The following is an 18,931-nucleotide window of genomic DNA, read 5'->3' on the forward strand; positions in this document are numbered from 1 at the left end:
CGGACATTGACGCAGTATCTGTGCATCCGCTGCTGTTATGGATTACGGGGCACGAGCGAAAGTGAAACGGGAGGCGCCGGAGGAGACAGCGATAGTTAAGGACGAGTGCTCGTGGACACAAAGGCCGGTGGAAGATCCTCTTCCGATATCGAGCGATGCGGCTAGAGTGAGACAAACTTTCATGTTACGAGCGGCTGAGGCTGGTTTTGCGTCCACTTTTCCCTATGATGGCGCCGACATGACGGCGCATGCGCGCCCCTACACGATGAGCTCTCATGATTACGTGAAGTCCGAGGATGTCAACAACAATGGCGGCGTCCATGTCCGCGCCGATTACAACAGAAACACAGAGGCAATTGCTATTAAAACACCTCGGTTCTCCGGTAAGACAGATTGGGATGCTTTTAAAGCACAGTTTGAACTGTTAGCTGACGCTGCTGGATGGTCTGAGAAACATAAAGCCTTACAGTTAGCGCTGTGCCTCACTGATGATGCAGCTGCCTGTCTGCTTTTGTTGAGCCCTGCTGAGAGAAATGATTATAATGCAATAATAGGAGCTCTTCATAGGCGCTTTGGACAATGTAACCAGCCTGTCCTTTTACGGACAGAATTTCATAATAGGCGCAGAGGACCAGGCGAGCCCCTGCGCATTTTAGCAAATGACATTGAATGTTTATGTAAACGCGCCTATGCTGAAATGCCACCATCTGTCCAAAATGAGCTTGCTAGAGACAGATTTATCCAAGCGCTCAGCCCGAGAGAGCTCCGCGTGCAGACGCAACTGGCTCACCCAACCACTCTGAGTGAAGCACTGGAACTGGCCATTGAAAGGGAGATATTAGGAGCTGAAATGGAGATGGATGAATTGACTCCGATTGTGAAAGCTGCTCACATGTCTGAAGTGCAGCCCAGGGCACCAGTGCGGAGAGATAATGTTACGAGTGATGTGTTGCTGCGCCCAGGTGGTCCCGCTTTTGAGCCCCGTCCGCAACGTCGCCCTCCAATATGTTGGGGCTGTGGTCAGCCCGGTCACCTGATCAGACAGTGCCCCAGGATTTCTGGAATGCAGGGAAACGCCCAGGGGCCCGTGTAGATGGGGGAACACGGGCCCATATGTGACCCGTCACGGAAACCAGGGACTCAAGTCGGCAGCACAAGTTTCGAGAAAATGAGAAACAAAGTTTTTTTTTCGAAATTTGTGATTTTCGTTTTATTGCAGAATCTGTTAGTTGAGATCACGAAGAAGCCTCTCCATGTTTGAGATAGCAGTTTTTGTATATTTAAAAGCGTACATTTTGCGGTTAAAATAGGCTTGTTTTTCCGGAGATTCTAGCGTGCAGCGGGGGGCGTCATTGTCTGTGTGTATATTTACATACTGTATAAGCTCGTGTTTTCGCCTCCGCCCCCAAAGGGAACAGCGTGACTACTAAATAAGGATAGTTCGCCCAAAAATGAAAATAATGTAAGTAATGACTCACCCTTATGTCGTTCTAAACTCGGAAGACCTCCGTTCATCTTCGGAACACAGTTTAAGATGTTTTATCGTTAGATTTAGTCCGAGAGCTTTCCCCTTCATTGAAAATCTATGTATGGTTTCCATGTCCAGAAAGTGAATAAAAACATCATCAAAGAAGTCCATGTGACATCAGTGGGTCAGTAAGATTGTGTTGATGCATCGAAAATACAGTTTGGTCCAAAAATAGCAGAATTACGACTTTATTCAGCATTGTCTTCTCTTCCGGCTCGAGCGTGAAGTCACGTGACTGTAGTGACGCGCTGCCCTGTTCCTCAGACATGTTTGCTAAGTTTTTTTTTTTTTTCAAACTTATAGCCTGCGTCTCCCCAGACTGTAAAGCTCGGGCGCACAAAACAAAAGAAAAATAAAAGAAGCTGGGGCGGAACAAATAACAGTCAGCCGCATCGTACGTCAGCCGCGTCACTGACTTTATGCGGCGCCGCAGTCAGATGACGTCAAAGTACCGCGAGAGCTCTTCAAGAAATCTTACGGAGTAGTTTAATTTCGACTCGCTCTCGCGGTACTTTGACGTCATCTGTATGTCAGTTCTTGCAGCGCAGCATGAGTCCAAACACACAGAAGTTACACAGATATCGTTGTATTCTTCATATAATTGGCTACATGTTTTGTCTATCAATATTTTCCATGAAGTCATTGGCTGATGGAGGAACGAGCGAGCCATTGGTAACCTCTCTAAAGGATGTCACGTTTTCGACGGCGCTGTTTGGATGATCTATTATACTACTTCCCTATTTTAAATACAAACTTTGAAGGCAGGTTCATGTGTTTAACGGAGTGTAAGCTCATATACCCTTACATGTTACGATTTAAATAGTATTCAGATTATATATTATATTGTATTACCAGACATTCATGCGAAATCTGATGTAAACAATCTATATTTCACGGATTATACGCATTTGTGGACAAATTCATTGGATAATCTGAAACAGACTGGATTCGACTTGTGATCCCCACAAAGGTAAAGAGTCATGTTTATTTTTGCGGGTTGTCATTTGGTCATAAAATACTACATATGATGCTAGAACATCTCAAAAAGGGTTTTACAGGGGGCATGGCTTAGCTAAATGAGATGTAAATGAGCCCTATTGTCTCCCCCAGCTGAAAAGAAGAGTCCCTTTCGTCTCGATTTTCTCGGTTTGAGTATTTCTGAGTTCCTATATTCAAATGGCCACAACTTCTCCAAATCTTATCAGATTTCCATGTGTTACACATCGCTGGAAAGCTTAGAAACTGCACTTTCAGAATCTGTGAATAACTCAAAATGCCCAGATCCGACTTGTGTCCCTACTTTCCGTGACTGGTCACATATGAGTAACTCCCGCTCTGTACCTCTAGCTGTGGATGGGGGGCTACATCTAGAGGAAGGGGGTTGTTCGCAACCTAAAGAGACTGTTATGGTGGTGGGCTGGTCTTATGCTGGAAACTTTTGCCACATTCTTATCATGGTGTCTGGAGTCCCATGTACAGCCCTTGTTGACACTGGTTCAAATGCAACACTAGTTCGGCCGGACATTGTCCCGACGGAGACAGCTCTGGAACCGACGTCTGCCTGTTTCAAAACAGTGACTGGTGACTTTGCGCCAATTAAAGGGAAAGGACATTTCTTGTTTGAAATAGGAGGTCTGTCTGTGTCGTTTCATGCGTGGGTGGCTGAAGTGCAAGACCCCTGCATTTTGGAACTGGATTTCTTGAGGACTGTTGGCTGTGTTTTGGACTTATGTAGAGACTCACTTACCCTTCCTGATGGACGTTCTGTGCAACTCACCAATCCATCCCCAAGCCTGTTCCCATCTGTCTGTTCAGTTGAATCATCTAAACAAAACCTTGCTGTGGAAAAACCAGCCTTTGAACGCCCACTCCACTCTGTGCAAACCTTGCCCACTCGTTCCGACCTGCAGACTCACCACAGCACTGATTGTATTGTTGCATTCCCCTCCCCCCACGCTCATGGCAGACCTCCGGATGTGGAGGCTGTTGCTCTTTGCCCATTGACTGATGATGGTTCTCGCTCGGGTACCAAGTCGTGCAATGATGAGCGAGATATGCGAATTCTTGCTGTGAAGGACATTTGGTCCAAGAACTGTGATGGTTTGAGTGAAGAACAAAAGGTGCGTTTATGGGAAGTCATGGAGGACTTTAGAGACGTTTTTGCCCTCAATGAGAATGAGGTGGGCCTAACCCACTTAGTACAGCATGTTATCGATACAGGAGATGCTCATCCAATAAGAGTCAGACCACGCCGCCTCCCCCTGGCTCGACAAGAAGCCGCTGATAAGGAGTTGGAGAACATGCTACAGGCAGGGATTATTGAACCTTCGGAGAGCCCATGGGCTTCTGCAGTCGTCATGGTACCGCGGAAAAATAGTTCCAGATGGCGGTTCTGCATAGACTATAGGCAGCTCAACAAAGTCACAAAAAAAGATTCGTATCCTCTGCCTAGAATAGATGAATCCCTTGATTTGGTGGCTGGCTCATGCTGGTTCTCCACCCTTGACCTGAGAAGTGGGTACTGGCAAGTGCCGCTGTCTTCTGAGTCCGCTCCCAAAACTGCATTCCGCACAAGCAATGGCCTTTGGCAGTTTAAGGTCCTCCCCTTCGGGCTTTGCAACGCCCCCGCGACCTTTGAACGACTTATGGACAAAGTGTTGGATGGAGTCCCTCGCCGGGAATGTCTCATATATTTGGATGATCTCCTAGTCCATTGTGAGTCATTTGATGAGGCGCTTAATTCCCTTCGTAAAGTGCTTGGAAGAGTCGCTGCAGCGGGTCTGAAACTGCATCCAGACAAGTGTCACTTTATGAGGAGAGAGGTTGAGTTCCTGGGTCACAAATTGGGGAGGGAGGGCATAGGCACCATAGAAGACAAAGTTCGTGCCATCAGAGAGTGGCCAACCCCCACAGACTTGAAAGAATTGAAGAGCTTTCTGGGCCTAGCCTCTTATTATCGGAGGTTTGTGAAGGGGTTCTCATGCATTGGGGCACCACTCTTCCGCCTCCAACAGAAAAATCATGACTTTGTCTGGACAGATGAATGCCAGAAGGCGTTTGATACTCTTCGCCAGGGACTGATTGAAGCTCCAGTTCTTGTTCCACCTGACCCAACGCTTCCTTTTGTACTAGACACAGACGCAAGCAATGTCGGTGCCGGGGCTGTGCTATCGCAGGATAGGCCAGATGGTGAGCGGGTGGTAGCTTACTTTAGCCGGGTCTTTAACAAGAGTGAAAGACGCTATTGTGTCACTAGACGTGAACTTCTTGCTGTGGTAATGGCAGTAAGACATTTTAAATATTACCTGGGTGGGGCACCATTCAAAAATAAGAACAGATCATGCTGCACTTCAATGGCTCATGTCCTTCAAAGAACCTGAGGGTCAGGTGGTGCGCTGGTTGGAAGAACTTCAGTCTTACAACTTCACAGTAGTCCATAGAGCTGGGTCTAGCCACACCAATGCAGACGCTTTGTCTCGTCGCCCTTGTGCAATGGAGGGTTGTCGTCACTGTGAAAAGAGAGAAGCACGGGAGATGGAACTGTGTGAGGAAAATGAGTCAGGACAGCCTGTGTGCGGGGCGTTGAGAGTTGTTGAACCGCCAGAGTGGAAGCTGCATCAAGAGATGGATGAGGACCTGAAGCCTGTGCTGTGCTGGCTGGGGGCTCACAGGAAGCCCGATTGGGGGGACATTGCAGGGTGTTCCCTTGTTACTAAAGGATTATGGTCCAAATTCAACACTTTACGGCTGAGTGACGGTGTGCTACAGCGGGCATGGAAGGAGCCTGCTACCGGGGAAGACAGGTGGCAAGTGGTAGTACCCAGGACACTGAGAGAGGCAGTGTTGTCTGCTTGTCATGGTAGCACAGGATCTGGACATTTCGGAGTGTCCAAGACCCTTCGTCGCCTTCGTCAGGGCTTTTACTGGGGCCAGCACAGGCGGGATGTGGAAGATTTCTGTTGCAGATGTGATGCGTGTGCAGCCTACAAGGGTCCTCTTGATCAGTCCCGCGCCAGGCTTCAACAGCAGGCTAAAGGGGCCCCAATGGAAAGAGTAGCTGTGGACATCATGGGTCCTTTTCCCGTCACAGAGAGGGGTAACCGTTTTGTGCTCGCTGCTATGGATTATTTTACCAAGTGGCCTGAGGCTTATGCAATTCCGAACCAGGAAGCCGAGACTGTGTCTGATGCATTGGTGGAAGGGATGTTCACCAGGTTCGGTATGGCGGAAGTCATTCATAGTGACCAAGGGAGAAATTTTGAGTCTAAACTGTTTACCACAATGTGTGAACGGCTGGGCATGGAAAAAACACGCACAACACCCTTGCATCCCCACAGTGATGGTCTTGTTGAGAGATTTAACAGGACCGTGGGCCAGCAGCTAGCTAGTCTTACGGCTGACCATCAACGGGACTGGGACACCCACCTCCCTTTCATCCTCATGGCCTGCAGATCAGCAGTGCAAGACTCCACTCTTTGCACACCTGCTTTACTTATGTTGGGCCGTGAGCTCCGGACCCCTTCGGAGTTGTCATTTGGGATACCCCCGGACATGCCGGTTGCACCTGCTGAACCGGAATATGCCAGACGGCTTCAGGATCGGTTGGAAACAGCCCATGTTTTTGCCAGAGATCAGCTACAGAGAGCTGGCATGAGACAGAAGAGGAACTACGATGTTAGGAGCAAGGGTCGGAACTTTCAGGCTGGCGAGTTTGTTTGGGTGTACAGCCCGAAAAAGAGAAAGGGCAGATCTCCGAAGCTTGATTGTCATTGGGTGGGTCCCTGCTTGGTTTTAGAGAGGGTGGGAGAGGTAGTGTACAGGGTACAGATGCCGCCGAGGGGCAGGAAGGTTGTCCTGCACAGAGACAGGCTAGCTCCCTATAGAGGTAACCTGACCGTTTCTTTTCAAGGGAGGAATCCCAGTTCCCCTGCTGCACAAAACAGCTTGGAAGCTGACCACTCGCCCCACTCCTTAGCTGTTCGTGAGTCACCCTCCCTAAATGCCTCGGACCCGACTGCTCCCCATGGATCTTCTCATCTGTCCCACATTCCAACTCCTCACCCAATTGGAAGCCCAGACATTCATTCTGATATAAGGCCAAAAAGGCTGAGACGCCGGCCTGAACACCTCAAGGACTTTATTTGCTCCCTCGAGGGCGAGGGCTCTTCTTATTAAGAGGGGGGCAGTGTAATGACATTACTAAATGTGGAACACTGGTTGTTGTCTTATTTCTATTGTTCAGCAGTGTTAACAATAATATGAGTTCTAGTTACACTAAATGAAGTTAGTTGTTAGTTCCAGTGACCTTTAAAGAGGAAGAAGGGGCGTGCCTAAAAGAGGAAGTGGGTGGCCGCTCATGTTGTTGTTGTTGCTGCAGTGAGTTGAATGTTGATGTACGGCGTAGGTTGCGGCCAAAACAGCAATCCATCAGTTGTTTGAATAAATCCTAAAAGATTGAGAATTGTCTGGTTCCTTAAGCGTAGCGGGACGCTACAATATGTTATGGTGCGCCGTCACCAGTGTTATGTTTTGGTTGTGGTGCGCGTAGGCTATTTCTGATTTTGTCAGTCATCTCATCTTTTATGCTGTGTCTCTATGATCCTATCCTGTCCTATTCATTGTTGCCTGCTTGTGGACATTGCATCATCACGTGCTGTAGTAAAGGGCCCGCCTTGATAATCCTGCTTATGGGCCCGGGCTTAGCTCGTTACGCTGCTGAATGTTAACAAAACATTTGAATTTAAAAAGCTGAAGTATTGTTATTTTTTTATAAAAGAAATATTGAAATATTTGGTTAACAAAATAAATAATTCATTTATCACATCTGTGTGTCTCTGTTAGGTTGTGTAGATACTGAAGTAAGATTGTATCTGTGTTTCAGTAGTTTAATTTTAATATTTAAAAGCTTTTAAACTGTTTACAGCTGGGCTCATTTCATGTTTCCTGTTTAACTCCATAATAACTTCTGTTTATATAACAAACATCGTAACTACTGATTTATTTGGTAAAGAAAGTTGACCGTCGCCATTGTTCAAAGTGCGTCTTTATTTATGTAAGTGTGAATTTCATACATGCTCCCTTACCAACTATTTCTCCAATATTCAATTAACAAAATCTGATTTTACATTTATAGATTTGTGTTGGATAAGCAACTTACAGTGCACTCACACTTTACTTTTTAATCTGTGTTTGTGTTCACTGGGATCAAACTGATGTCATTTACACTGCTAACGCAAGACTCAAACAACTGAGCTACAGAAATTTCTGATCATTGAGATGAAACTGCACACAGCATTAATGTTGTGCTGAACTTGAACACATTTCAGTTTAAGATGAAGTTAAAAACCCCAACAGTGTAGAAGAAGAGGAATCTTGTCAGTATTTACTTCAGTTTATGATCCTATGGGATTTCTTGCTCCTCTTACCAGGGGCGTAGCCAGTAATGGGCCAGGGCGGCACTGGCCCGCCCACTTAACTCCCTGGCCCGCCCAGGCAAGTTTCATCAAAATACACTTTTAGTTTATTTTTATTATTCAAATGTATTTAAGAAAATATATTAATATAAACCTGATTAATCTTTGACTGGTGTGTGTTTAATTTGCTTTCTAAATAAAATGGAATTGTTGAAACAAGTTGTAGGAAGCCGCCGGAACGTAATTGGTTGCTTGGTTGCTAGGGGTTCTTCTGACAGGTAGACTCTGTGGGAAGCGGCGGGCTTAGGCAGCCAGCCAGCTAACTTTGCTAACTGCGTTTTTTAGCTAATATTATTAACATTGCCACAATAATGGCTTAAGTTTCTTTAATGTGTTATTTAAAAACGCAAGTGTTGAGGAAGAAGATACGCCACTGCCTCCATCTGCCGAGTCCTACCAGCGCAGTTCTTCAGACTCATTAATGTTGGACTTTAAGGCGTCCATTGCATGTTCATAATTAGAGGAAAGGCACAGTATTAAAATTAAACTATTTATTGATCAGATATGAAAAAGTTTTACCGCGCGCTGGGTCGTCTCAAGGCCACAATAGGCAATCGACTAACAGCCAGCATTTGGGGAAAACTGTTTTTATTAAGTATGTGACGTCGATCTTCTTCTTAGAATCTCCACCCACAAAGGCCGTTCCCCTCGTCAATCTGACTCCATCACCACACCCAGTTTTAGCCTGTAGGTGAAGATAAACACACACAGACAAAGAAAAAACAAACTGTTCTCCGCTCATCCCTGAGAGCCATGCAGTCCTTCACTTCACATATGATTGACTTCAGATAGCATATTATAATGCTTTCTTAAAAACAAATCATTAATAAAACATTCAATTTATTCATACAAAAAACATAAGCTGTAAGATGAAAGTAATTATTATGTAAAACACATTTCAATATCATGACATCATTTCATTATTCGTAAAATTGGTTATATGAATAAGGTACACATTAACTTCTTTAGATAGATAAACACATATTACATCTTTTACTGCCATACTACTTCTAGGAAAACACTTTAATCATTATTAAAAAACCATCTGTTAGGGAAGAATACACACACACACACACACAAAGAACAAGCCCAGGAGATTCTGTTCTTCAAGGTTGAGCTGCCATCCCCCCATTAGGTTATTCTGTATGCAACCTTCATTTCATTGGTTAATACACATTTATCAAAGACAACATCTTATATTTATTACATCAATTATTCACTGATTAATACTGATTAAGTAAGAAATACATTGCATATTTTATCCTGTGAATATTAAAGCATTAGTTAATACATGGTTGTCTGTTTGCTTTTCCTCCTCTGGTCTCTCTCTTATCTTGACAATTTCCAGATATACATTCCTCAGCTAATCCTCCTTGCAGTTTTTACACACACACCCAAGCTGGTAACTTCCACTCTCCAACACAAACACCTCATTTTACATAATAGCTCAGTGCATATATGAAACACACAGTGTTTGTAAAATAAAATAATTAATTAAAGAAATATAAAACGGAACAAAATCAATTTCCACAGTCCTTATTTGGACATCTTTGTAACTTTAACAGTTTTGGCAATCATCATGAAATGTAGGCAGTAAATATGTAAAACATAATTATTCAACAACACAACAATACTCCATTGTTCATGAATTGGTTAAATGCATTCATTAGTTAAACATACTAATTTTCACTTTCTCTAAATATAACATAACACTAACGAATTTGCCTGTAGATTTTACAGTAAGTACCTGGCAAAAAAGTTGCCAGTAAAATCTTGTAAAGTTTTGTGAATTTGCTTTTAATAACTGTAAAAATGAATTACAGTATAATACTGGATTTCGTTTACAGGTTATTGTTGTACATAAATTACAGCAAAGTATTAGGTTTCTATATTAAAACACTACTTTATTGTAATTTAGTTTACAACATTATCTTGTTTTCTTTTCAAATTACAGATATTACCTGGCAACTAGAGTTGCCAGGTAATATCTGTAAATTCCTCACAATACAATATGTTATTGTAGAATCTTTTTTACAACAACATAATGTGTTTTGAAATAATTACAACTCGAGTTGCCAGCAATACATTGCCAGCAATACATACAATACATTGTGTTGTTGTAAAACATAAATAGTTAATCTTTGCTGATGCCTATTGTAAAGTGTTTTAAATAAGACCAGACTTGCTTTAAATCCAAACATCATTGGATAAGATTCTCTTCAACTGTTAAATAAAACCATAGTCCAAGATGCAAAATCATGAAATTTTATTATTAAAACAAAATACAGTGTTACAATACTGTACATTTTCAGAATGTCTTTTTCTTAACAGCATATTCTATTCATTTTCTTAATTCAGTGAAGTTCAGAAAACATTTAGAACAATGTCCATTCATATTGTGAGGAAGTCGCTTGAGACTTACAATTGAAGCCATTCAAAATCTATCAGCCGCTTGAGTAGAGAGGAGACGTGAGGGTTCATGCAGTTCTTTTTTTCTCCTGTACCTTCCCTCTTTTTTGGCTAATCCCCTTTGCTGTCTTGATCCCACTGGAGGGGTTCAGGCCAATGAAGCATCTGAAATCACAAAATCACATGAAAATAAACTTTATGAAAAAGTGCCTTAACTGCTCTACAAGAGAGTGCAAAATACATCAGGCTGTGCAAATCAAGATGATTTGCCCTTTTCAGCTTAAGTGCAGAAAAACTGCAACAGAAAAATTCAGCAGGTAATTATTATTCATTTAATTTCAGTTGTGCTGTCCAGGCAAGCTAAACCAGGAAGTGGCTCTGCAATGCAATGACTATAGTGAAATATAGGGTCATAACAGTTGAAGGGATGATTTGGATTCCTAGTCACAATTGCATGAGTTATGGTTAGGTTAGTTGCATTAACATAACCTCAAGCAGCAGGTCCTATGGTTGAAAATTTCCTGACTATCCCCTGCTTCAAAGGACAACAAAACATAAAACATACCACAACAATATAACATTTTAGTATTCATAACATAATACACCATATTACGTGTATTAAGGGACTTTATAGTGCTTTCAGACTTGAAAAACATTCTAGATACGTAGATACGAGGCTCCACTACGTAGTTATACTGTCAGTCTGTAATGGACAAAACTCTTCCAATGTAGGAAGTGGTCAGAGGGCACCCTAAAGCAGGAAAATAAATGTATTCTGTTGAGGAACACAAGACATGTCTTTGGTAAAATGTTCTTTGGTTGTCTAAGTTTGCTGCTGTTGGGCTGGTCCATCCAAAGATCTACAATTAAAGGACTCATAGTACAGGGGTATGTCCATGCAACTACATCACTACAGTTGATAACATGTAGGCCTACAGCCTTGTGAAAAAACTCCAAAAGAACTAATCCTATGACTCCGAATGCTATGGTTTTCATAACAAAGTCTCATTCATACCCCAATGAAACCATGAATAAATGAATGATCGTCAAAGCTCATGCAAATCTCTTTTTTTGTTAAAAAACATCTAGGTAGGTTTGTAAGATATGTTTATGTATCAAGTATATATATGTTGGTGTGTGTATACAGTATATGCATACAGATCCTTTTTTGTGTGTTTGCCTTGAGCATCACTGCCATAGTGGGGAGGGTGAGGGCTGGGTGGGCATATGAAATCATGCATAACTGTCAAATTAATGTTCATCTGGGATTTCTTGTGAATGCCATAAAAAAACAAAGCAAGTTTGCAGTTTATTTACCTAAATGCTCAGTTACCCCAATGCAGAACTACTTTTCAAAATATATAATCAAATAAATCTTTATTGTCAATGTTTGAATGTTACAATGAAATGGTTCTGCAATGATATAAAGCATTTGGGTAAATAACTGCTATATTAACCCAATTTATCAACTAAAAAATCATGTTAAAGGGATTTCCTGTAAGCACACTTAAAGCAAAATAAAATCTCTGTTTCTCTAATAGCACACTTTACAAAATAATGATAAACTGCATTGTACTTCAAGTTCAAGCACATAGTTACCTTTGAATGAACTCCAGTGTGCAAGATGCTTGCTCCTGGTACACAAGATTGAAGTTGTAGTAGCTAGAAAACAAAGCTGCCATTCCAGCCACGAAGTTGGGAAGTGAAGGCACAACCACCCGATGCTCAGCATCCAAACGCTGATTCACCTAAGCATAAACAAATGGTTTACATGCAAAAATCTGTTGCTTTCCACATAAACATATTCACGGTAAACTAATTTGTGTCCTTCATAGCCCGTCTTTGCAATGCTTTACAACTCATTACAAAAAATAGACTACCTATGACAATTAGAGTCAGGAAACTGTAGTCTTTTTTCAACGTCTGTTGCTGTTGCCAACACCTAAAAGACAAAGAAAAATAGATTCAAATTTACAGTAATAGCAATATCATTTTTGAAAGCTTGACTATTATTCTTTGTTGATCATACATTGTTGTAATATGCTTATGACTGCAAATGTATGAAAATAATAAGCCAGGCTTGATGACATACAGCCTGCATATGAGAACTCCGGAGACTGAAGCCTTCGGTTGAGAAACGGCCGTTCTCTCTCATTCAAAGTTGTGAAAAAGTATCAATCGGCACTACCAGTACACCACCAGTACACCATCAGAACGCGTTTTCAGCGCAGGTGGAAACATTATAACCCCAAAAAGGTTTCTCACTTGTTGTTTTATTAGTGGAAGTGCTACAATAAACACGCAGATATGCCCTGATCCCCTGGGTCCTCCGGGGCTCGGCTCGAGCAGCCACCGAAATGGCCAACACATACGCGCAGTTGCTTTACATTTACTTTACATGTTGCGTCTAACACCACGCGGAAAACGTGACCGCGCCGCTTTTCTCCTCTTCAAATCGCGTGGGCGCTTCAGAGCTTCTTTCGTTGCTAAGCATTGCTTGACGCTGCCACCGGCGGAGAACGAATTTGGCGCCTATGAACACGCACGTTTGATAAAAACTCTCTATCTGATCCTATCAATATTTTAATACTTCAAAATATATGTATGCATGTATAAGACCTATGCATCAATGTGGACGTGCACATACGCGCATGCACAGACCCTGCTTGCATGCCTGAGTGACGTTAGGCGCACATACAATGAAGAAATATAAATATGAAAAGGGTTAACATGAAAGTTATACCATTTACTTTATTTTAACCACTAAACTGCTTCACCTGGGATTGCTTGTTCAAAATTTCTTTATTAACTTTATTGCGGGGCTTGACTTATACACGGTAAACTTTATTTCAACCAACATTAACAATTATAATAGCTATTTATAATAGTATACTTACATATTGTGGATGAGTGGCGTGGCAATGTCCCTGTTCCTCTGCAATCCGACATAAAATGGCGTCGAGCTGCCTCGTGCAATGCATTCAACAGTGAATAACTGTAATACTGCATCATTTACAGGCAAGCGCAAATATACCTGTAATTTATTGTGGGGGAAAAGCTGTCAACTTCTGTAATAGTTTTTTGACCCACAATGCATTGCAATGTACAGCTAAACTTTGTAAAATGACAGAACAAGAAGTAACTGTAAAATTTTGCTGTAGAAATTACAGAAATTTGTTACAGTTTAGTTATAAAGCAAACAACTTGTTTATTGAAACCATCTGTTCTGTGTGTTTTCCCTTTAGGGCTTTTTCTATAGCCCCCCTGGCTCCCACACACACACACACATCAGCCACCCCCTCCTTGGTAACTTTCCACACACACAGACAACTTTCTTGTGGTCAGCACAGAAATCATTGTTGTAACAATACACATTAATTAAGATTATAAACAGCACGATTAATAAAACAAAATCAAATCCCACAATTCCCTCTCTTGACCTCTGAAAGAGGTCACACATTTTCTTCTTCCTCCTCATCCAGGTTCTGTAGGCCTAATAGGGGCATGCTATATGGGGGTGGATTGTTCGCTTTTTTCTATATTGCAGATACTATTAATCTGTTGCACAGGGATCTAAGACAGGGAATGCAACAACATCCACCGGTCACCAGGATAGCCACAAATAGACCAATGGACACTACTATAGAGGTTACTATTGCCCTCCAAAGATTTTTTTTTTGTAATTTAATTCAATTCCCCCATATCTCTTTAAGCACTGATCTCGTGGTGTTGTTTTGGACCTTTTGTCAATTTTCAGATTACCTTCATTGTTTATGCTAAATATTATGGTGATTATAATTGCAGTTATAACCCCTAGGGCCCACAGAATCTTCCAATTTCCATATAGCTTCATCTCTGTGGAAAAAATACCAACCTGATCTCACGAATTTCCGTGGCATAGTCACGGAATTTTTTGCTCATTTTTCCGTGACATTCTCACGGATCTCCGCATATTTCCGTGGCCCTGCCACGAACTTTCTTTTCCGTGGCATTCTCACGGATTGGTTACTCAACTGTTTTGTCCTATTTTCTTACCATTTTCGCTTCGGTTTAGGGTTAGATTTACATAAAATGACATCCCTACCCAAACCCAACTCTAACCCCAATGCCAGGTGACAATTGATTCAAGTTTAGAAAATATAAAAGAATACATCAGAAAAAATTGTATAAACCAATACTTACAGTGACAAAGTAATGCAAGCACCAAATCTAACCCTAAACCGAAGCGACAATGGTTTGAAAATAGGACAAAACAGTTGAGTAACCAATCCGTGAGAATGCCACGGAAAAGAAAGTCCGTGGCAGGGCCACGGAAATATGCGGAGATCCGTGAGAATGTCACGGAAAAATGAGCAAAAAATTCCGTGACTATCCCACGGAACTTTGTGAGATCATGTTGAAAAATACACTTATTCCTATTGGCTAATATTCAAATAACAATCGTAAGTTCAAAAGGAAAAAGAAAATTAAAATGTAAAATTAATACTGTAGAATTGTATTAGAAACTTAGAAATTAAATTCAAAAGGAAACATTGAAATGTAAGATTATATAAGAAACTTAAGAAATTCGAAATTCGAAGATCAATATGTTATGTAGGTACCCAGGTTATAATGAATAAACAGTAATTGTGATGTTCAGGTCCCTGAACACTTCTGTCAGGATTTCCACCACCTTATGGAAGTCCAATTTATCTAACCCACACCCCAGCTGTTGGTAAAATTCTCATACTGTATGTTGGTAAATCAGTACAGTTTTGTTTGGTTATTAAATGAAAAATCAATCTGCCGTCGTCCTCATGGGTAACTGCACATTCACCTGTGTGTTTGTTCTGTCTTACAACCTTTTGTGTACCGTACTTCGCTTTGAATTGTACGGCTATACCTGCTCCGTAGGCACAATCTACACTCACACAGTGTGCGAGGGGTTCTGTTGCTGGGCTGGAAAAAATGTCACCTTTTTTATGCACAATTTTACAGAGTGTTTGTTGACTTTGTTGTTGGTGTTGTGTGAGTGTTACCCCTGATGTTTCACTTCCTGTTTGTTCTCTCTGTATTCCAACTGATTCACTTTCACTTTCAACACTCTCCCTCTCTTGGACCTGAGTCCTCAGGTCCACACCGGTTTCTGTAAGAGACCTGCTGGGAGAATCACATGGAACACAAGAAGAGAGATGGAACCAGGTGTCGCCTTTCCCTTGGAGCTTGACACAATGTTAGGTTCTTGCTTTTACTCTCGGTAGCCTGGACCGTCTCGGTTCGACCCAGCACTGTCTGAACACCTTCACTTTTACTCAATCATCATTTGTAACAGCTTGGTCTTTGTCCCGGTGTCGTGTAGCCTGGCAGGAAAAATGTTTAATTATAGCAGTTAGTTTGTAAAAATAAACAGCATGAGTTAGTGGCAGGATTGGATCCTACACCACGGTGTTCCGTGGGCCTGGAGACTGTCGACCTGTAAGCAATTCAAAGGATGTGAAACCAGAAATCCTGTTAACAGAAGAGCGAATAGACATTAATGCAATTGGTAATGCGTCAAGCCATGTTATTTTTGTCTGTGCACAGATTTTGTCAAGTCAAGTTTTAATGTCAAAGTCAGGTTCATTATGTCAGCTTTGCTCTGGCATTGGGGTGACAAGCAGCCCCGAAACTATATGTCTATTCCAGTGCGTGTTTGTCAATTTTGTCAGATCTAACTTTGTCTTGGGAAACCATGGTTGGGGATATAAGTGGCTTATTAGGCAGTTGACAACAACCACTTCATTAGGTACCTTCACAGCCTGTATTATGTGTCAGGCTTCGCTAGCATGTGTTATAAACCGGCCTTTCCTGGTTTCAAACCCACCTATCTGCCATATGGCAGTTCCATATATACTGCACCAATCACGTATGCACAGTCACTATAAATAATCACCCTCTCTTCACCAGTGTAGTGCAAGGCTTTGATAACAGCTGTCATTTCAGCTCTCTGTGCTGACCGTTTACCTTTCAATCTACCACTCAGTCTTGTTACAAAATCTCCCTCAACTTGCTCAACCACAGCAAAGCCTGCCTTTAGCGAACCATCTGATGCTCTAAAACAAAGCCAACTGTAAACAGTGTGATTACCGGTGGGGGAGTTGTCAGTGGTCCTGGAACAAACCATCTCTCAATTTGTTTGCTTTTTTCAGTCAATGGTATGCAGTCATATGGCTCACCCTCAGTGATTAGATCTGCCATGTTTACACCCTCATGGACATAATTTCACGTTTGGTTGGCCAGGATTTTTTGGTAAACTTTATCTAGGACACCGTTTTATATATTGGTACATACCTTGTTATCTATTGTTTGTTGTTTTTAAGACCCAAAAAATAAATAAAAAATAAATGACAACATAAGTCTCTGTTCCTGGGTCAGACATAAGGCTCTTTCTCTCCATAGTTTAATTAGCCATTCATTTGTGCCCCGTCCGTCCGGGGGCACATTACAACATTGACAGGCCATAGTAATTTCTAGGTCCCTATCCAGTGGTGGACGAATTACACAAATCGTGTACTTGAGTAAAAGTAAAGATACCCAGGGTAAAATATTACTCAAGTAAAAGTAGAAGTACTTGCTTAAAATTTTTACTTGAGTAAAAGTACAAAAGTATCTGCCTCAAAATGTACTTAAGTACAAAAGTACTGTGATTTATTATGGCCGTATCATTTTTGTCACAAAACTCGAATTATGTGAAATAACTCTCTTGGCTAACCAATCAATTAATAGAAGGACATTAATAAATCAGACACAGATGTCTACTAAAATTATCATAAGCCTAAAACCTTAAAAACAAAAAAATTCCTTTAGCATCAAATGAAATAACAGGATTTGAGAGCAGTAAGTCTCATTTCAAGATTTAATTGTTAAATAATTAATCAGTTTAAGTGTAATAAAAACTTGACTTAAGCACAGGTTCACAATAGTTTTCAAAACATTAAATACATAACGTTATCTAGAAATCAGTCTCCCTTTCTTTGTCAAATAAAACAAGCCTTACAGAATATAATTTCAGAAACATTTCATATGCTTTAGCATGTCATATGTATATTGTAATATAATTAAATGTATTTATATATTTTGGAAGCAAAACTTTTGAAAATATTAATAACAATCTCAGTTAATAGGGAGCACTCCAATCCACCTGCCTGTTTAAGAATAGTCTACTCATTTTCAATATTAAAATATGTTATTACCTTAACTAAGAATTGTTGATACATCCCTCTGTCATCTGTGTGTGTGCACGTAAGCACTGGAGCGCGCTGCTACACTTCGATAACATTTAGCTTAGCCACATTCATTCAATGTTACCACTCAGAGATAAAGTTAGAAGTGACCAAACACATCAACGTTTTTCCTATTTAAGACGAGTAGTTATACGAAAAGGTTTGGTGGTACAAAATAAAACGTAGCGCTTTTCTAAGCGGATTTAAAAGAGGAACTATATTGTATGGCGTAATAGCACTTTTGTGAGTACTTCGACTCGCCTGAAAAATCCGCTCCCCTTCTCCCTCTCATAATGGGAGAGGGAGAGTGTTACTGCGCCGAGTCGAAGTACTCACAAAAGTGCTGTTCCGCCATACAATATAGTTCCTCTTTTAAATCCGCTTAGAAAAGCGCTACGTTTTATTTTGTACCACCAAACTTGCTCGTATAACTACTCATCTTAAATAGGAAAAACGTTGATGTGTTTGGTCACTTCTAACTTTATCTCTGAGTGGTACCATTGAATGAATGTGGCTAAGCTAAATGCTATCGAAGTGTAGCAGCGCGCTCCAGTGCTTAGGTGCACACACACACATGACAGAGGGATATATCAACAATTCTTAGTTAAGGTAATAACATATTTTAATATTGAAAATGAGTAGACTATTCCTTTAAGCATCATACACTGCATGGCTAGTCAAAATGTCATTTATATTTTACAACAGTGTTGATAGTGATTAATTGTCATTTCAAAATAACAGAGCACTGAGCTTCAAATACAATGAACTTAAGTGAAACAGCTAACTATACGGCTAAAAATAACTTCAGCCTGCATAGCTTAAAGTTCATTCATGATAACGTCGTATATATTTTAGCAACACAATTAACAGTTTTCTGCAAGCTACTGTTAAGATTGCTCATTTAAAAATATAACCAGAATAAAAATGGCTTACCTCTACGCGTTTCCTTAGATTTGAAAGAGTATTCTTTTAAAACGAAATAGCACAGTTTCAAGGCAGGCAGAGAAGAAACGAAGGACTCGTTCTTTTATTCTAGGACTTAAAAAAACTCGCGTAAATAAGGCCATTGTTGTTGTGACGGGTCAGTTATCTCCTCTGTTGTTTTTACATGCAGTTTCATTCTCCAAACGATGCATTGGCTGGCTGCTGCACTCGCGTAGCGTACGTGAAATAGCGCGGCAACCAAAACAAGTTGAAAACGAAGCGCATGCTGTACCCTGATTGGTGGTTTGACGCATCACGTGTGCATCTTAGTTTTTTTTGTGCAGCTTTAGTTTGCC

General features: G+C 41.2%; 1 protein-coding gene across 1 annotated transcript in view; it reads left to right on the plus strand.

Moving 5' to 3' along the window:
- Nucleotides 1-18,931, plus strand: part of LOC135771698 (uncharacterized) — a 232,922-nt gene that overhangs the window by 35,316 nt on the left and 178,675 nt on the right. The window lies entirely within an intron of this gene.

Source organism: Paramisgurnus dabryanus, chromosome 8, assembly GCF_030506205.2.
Source record: "Paramisgurnus dabryanus chromosome 8, PD_genome_1.1, whole genome shotgun sequence".
In the NCBI taxonomy this organism is placed as follows: domain Eukaryota; kingdom Metazoa; phylum Chordata; class Actinopteri; order Cypriniformes; family Cobitidae; genus Paramisgurnus; species Paramisgurnus dabryanus.